This window comes from Scyliorhinus torazame, chromosome 19, assembly GCF_047496885.1.
Source record: "Scyliorhinus torazame isolate Kashiwa2021f chromosome 19, sScyTor2.1, whole genome shotgun sequence".
Lineage (NCBI taxonomy): Eukaryota > Metazoa > Chordata > Chondrichthyes > Carcharhiniformes > Scyliorhinidae > Scyliorhinus > Scyliorhinus torazame.
Genome location: NC_092725.1, coordinates 39,710,073 through 39,714,356, shown reverse-complemented (window position 1 = coordinate 39,714,356; position 4,284 = coordinate 39,710,073).

Here is a 4,284-nt window from a genome sequence, read left to right as displayed (position 1 = left end):
TCTTCAGCTCTACCTTCGTGTATGCAGCATGGAACAGTAATAATGGATTACTGATGGTTTGACACAGTGTTATTTACAAGTGTGTGAGTGTGTGTCTGAGCGTGTGTGTGTGTACGTCCGGGGTGGGGGGGGGGGGGGGGGGGGGGGGGGGGGGGGGGGGGGGGGGGGGGAGGGGGGGGGGGGGCAGCAGGGTGGGCGTTGGAGACCGCACTGTGGAGTGCAGATGTATTTAAGAATGCTATTCTGTGGATTGCTGAGAAATGTAAGCAGGCAGGGGATTTGCGATGAGAGTCTCTGTCTGTGTGGATCAAAAACTGGAGCCGAAGTTTGATGGGAAATTAGATAATGTCTATCGACCGGGGAGCCCCTCACTAAACACCTCACCGGGGAGACAGTTTGGAGACTTGGTCTGTGAGCCACATTTGTTCCCAGTGGGAACATCATTTCAATGTGATCATATGAGGTGCTTGAGATTTAATCAATGCTATTTTCACTGCTCCCCACTCAGCACCACAACCAGTGTTGAGGGGGACCCTGGGCCCGCCCAGCCCAGGTACGTGGACTGGTGCAGAGAGCCACACCCTGGCACAAACCGAGATTTAACCGGGAGCATCGCCTCACACTGACTTCTCCCAAAGGCCAACGCACATCCCCAACTCAAACAAGAATCAACCATTCGGAGCTGGTCCCAGCCGAGGACAGACTGGGAAAGTAGAGAGCATGTCAACACACTGAGCCTCATTCACACAGCCAAACACTTCATCCCACACAGTTCTCCCTCTCTCTCTCACACACTCTATCCCACACTGTTCTCTCTCTCACACACACTCTCTCCATCCCACACTGTTCTCTCTCTCTCTCTCACACTCTATCCCACACTGTTCTCTCTCTCACACACACTCTCTCCATCCCACACTATTCTCTCTCTCTCTCTCACACTCTATCCCACACTGTTCTCTCTCTCTCTCTCACACACACTCTCTCCATCCCACACTATTCTCTCTCTCTCACACACACTCTCTCCATCCCACACTGTTCTCTCTCTCTCTCACACACACTCTCTTCATCCCACACTGTTCTCTCTCTCTCTCACACACACTCTCTCCATCCCACACTGTTCTCCCTCTCTCATACACACTCTCTCCATCCCACACTGTTCTCTCTCTCTCTCACACACACTCTCTTCATCCCACACTGTTCTCTCTCTCTCTCACACACACTCTCTCCATCCCACACTATTCTCTCTCTCTCACACACACTCTCTCCATCCCACACTGTTCTCCCTCTCTCATACACACACTCTCTCCATCCCACACTATTCTCTCTCTCTCACACACACTCTCTCCATCCCACACTGTTCTCCCTCTCTCACACACACACTCTCTCCATCCCACACTGTTCTCTCTCTCACACACACTCTCTCTATCCCACACTGTTCTTCCTCTCTCACACACTCTCTCTATCCCACACTGTTCTTCCTCTCTCACACACTCTCTCTATCCCACACTGTTCTCTCTCTCACACACACACACTCTCTCTATCCCACACTGTTCTTCCTCTCTCACACACTCTCTCTATCCCACACTGTTCTCTCTCTCACACACACACACTCTCTCCATCCCACACTGTTCTTCCTCTCTCACACACTCTCTCTATCCCACACTGTTCTCCCTCTCACACACACACACACTCTCTCTATCCCACACTGTTCTCTGTCCAGTGTGTCAATCACTGAATGAGTTTGATGTGGACCGACGGCAGCAGCGGGAAGCTAACCTGCATCGGCCGAGGTCACCACGAGATCAACCGCTCAACCTTACCCCTGAGGTGTGGTGACCCTCAGGTGAAATCACCACCAGTCAGCTCTCCCCCTCAATGGGAAAAGCAGCCAATGGTCATCTGGGACTATGGCATCTTTCATTGATTTCATTTATCTCTCCCACATGTCCTTTCCTCAATCATGTAAAGTAACACCTGGAAATGAAGCTCTAGCTGCTCTGTGCAGTATACGCCTGTGCTGTACACGCCTGTGCTGTACACGCCTGTGCTGTACACGCCTGTGCTATACACGCCTGTGCTGTACGTGCCTGTGCTGTACACTTCTGTGCTGCACACCCCTGTTCTGTACATGCCTGTGCTGTATATGTCTGTGCTGTACATGTCTCTGCTGCACATGCCTGTGCAGAATACACCTGTGCAGTACACGCATGTGCTGTACATGCCTGTGCAGTACATGCCTGTGCAGTATACATCTGTGCAGTACATGTCTGTGTTGTACACACCTGTGCTGTACACACCTGTGCTGTACACGCCTGTGCTGTACATGAGTAGGTTTGTTCTGAAGGACTCCAGTTTGCAATGTTTAAGGGATTGTGTTTATGATCCACAGACTGTAAATATGTCACTGACTATTCTGTGTGCTGTGATGTTGTGTGCAATCACTTGCACTCACTCGGGTAATAACTCATTTCTTCTCCGTATGTGATGGTGGAATTAAAGTTATTTATTAACACTTGTTATGAGAATACTTTATACATTAAAGAAAATCACATTTTTCCTCGGTCTTTTACATTGGCCTGCGTTTATTTTTAATCTCGACTAACTCATGTTCTCTGTGAGCCGATCGGCAGCAGAGAGATTGCCGTGGGAGGGATTTACGAGTGAGTGAGGGACTGAAGGAGTGAAATAGTGAGTGAAGGAGTGAGTAAGGGAGTGAGTGAGGGATTGAAAGAGTGAAGGGGTGAGTGAGGGATTGAAGGAATGAAGCAGTGAGTGAAGGATTGGGGAGTGAGTAAGGGAGTGAGTGAGGAATTGAAGGAATGAAGTAGTGAGTGAAGGATTGAAGGAATGAAGTAGTGAGTGAAGGATTGGGGAGTGAGTGAGGGATTGAACAAGTGAAGGGGTGAGTGAGGGATTGAAGGAATGAAGCAGTGAGTGAAGGATTGAGGAGTGAGCAAGGGAGTGAGTGAGGAATTGAAGGAGTGAAGGGGTGAGTGAGGGATTGAAGGAATGAAGCAGTGAGTGAGGGATTGGGGAGTGAGTGAGGGATTGAAGGAATGAAGCAGTGAGTGAGGGATTGGGGAGTGAGTGAGGGATTGAAGGAATGAAGCAGTGAGTGAGGGATTGGAGGGGTGAGTGAGGGATGAGGAATGGGTGAGTGAGGGATGAGGAACGAGTGAGTGAGTCATGCAGTCTCACTCCACCTGCCTGATCATGGTTCTCTACCTCTCCCTGTTTCTCTGTCCTTATGAAAGGGAATTGGGTAAAAACACGACACGGAATCGTGCACAGGACAATGGGGAAAGAGAATGGGGTTAATTGGACAGCTCTTACAGAACCAGCTACAGGCACAATGAGTTCAATGACCTCAGAATCAACCGCATGAAGTCCCAATGATTCAGAATCTCGGTCTGCTGTGACACTCCTCTCCAATGATCACTTGTGACAGCTGAAGATAGAAACTGACCACAGAGATAAAGATCACACAGGCCACAATCATTCCCCACAGATTCAGACCAGATTTAACAACTCAAAACTGGCATCCGTGAAGCCCTGGGGGCCATCAGCAGCAGCAGAATTGTACCCAACTAGAGTCTATAACCTCATGGCCCACAGATCCCCCACTCTACCGATACCACCAAGCCAAGAGCTCAGCCCTGCTTTAGTGAAGGTGTCAACCTGGTTAAACTGCAACACTTACTTGCCAAACAAGATGAGCAGCAATTAATAGACAATGTTAGCATCCCGGATCAGACCCCAACATTTGTTAGGATTTCGGACACCAAACACTTTTAAAAATTTATAAAACTGTGAGGAAAGGAAAGGTTCCACTGACCAATAGGTATCTTTTATATTGAAACAAAGTTAGGATTAAACATATTAACATCACAGAAAATAGCTTACAATTAATAGTCAAACAATTCTAAACAATGTTGTGGAGATGCCAGCGTTGGACTGGGGTGAGCACAGTAAGAAGTTACAACACCAGGTTAAAGTCCAACAGGTTTGTTTCGAATCACTAGCTTTCGGAGCACTGCTCCTTCCTCGGGTGAATGAAGAGGTAGGTTCCAGATACATTTATATTGACAAAGTCAAAGATGCAAGACGATACTTTGAATGCGAGCATTTGCAGGTAATTAAGTCTTTACAGAGCCAGAGAGAGGGGTAATCCCAGGTTAAAGAGGTGTGAATTGTCTCAAGCCTCAGTTGGTAGGATTTCGCAAGCCCAGGCCAGATGGTGGGGGGTGAATGTAATGCGACATGAATCCCAGGTCCCCGTTGAGG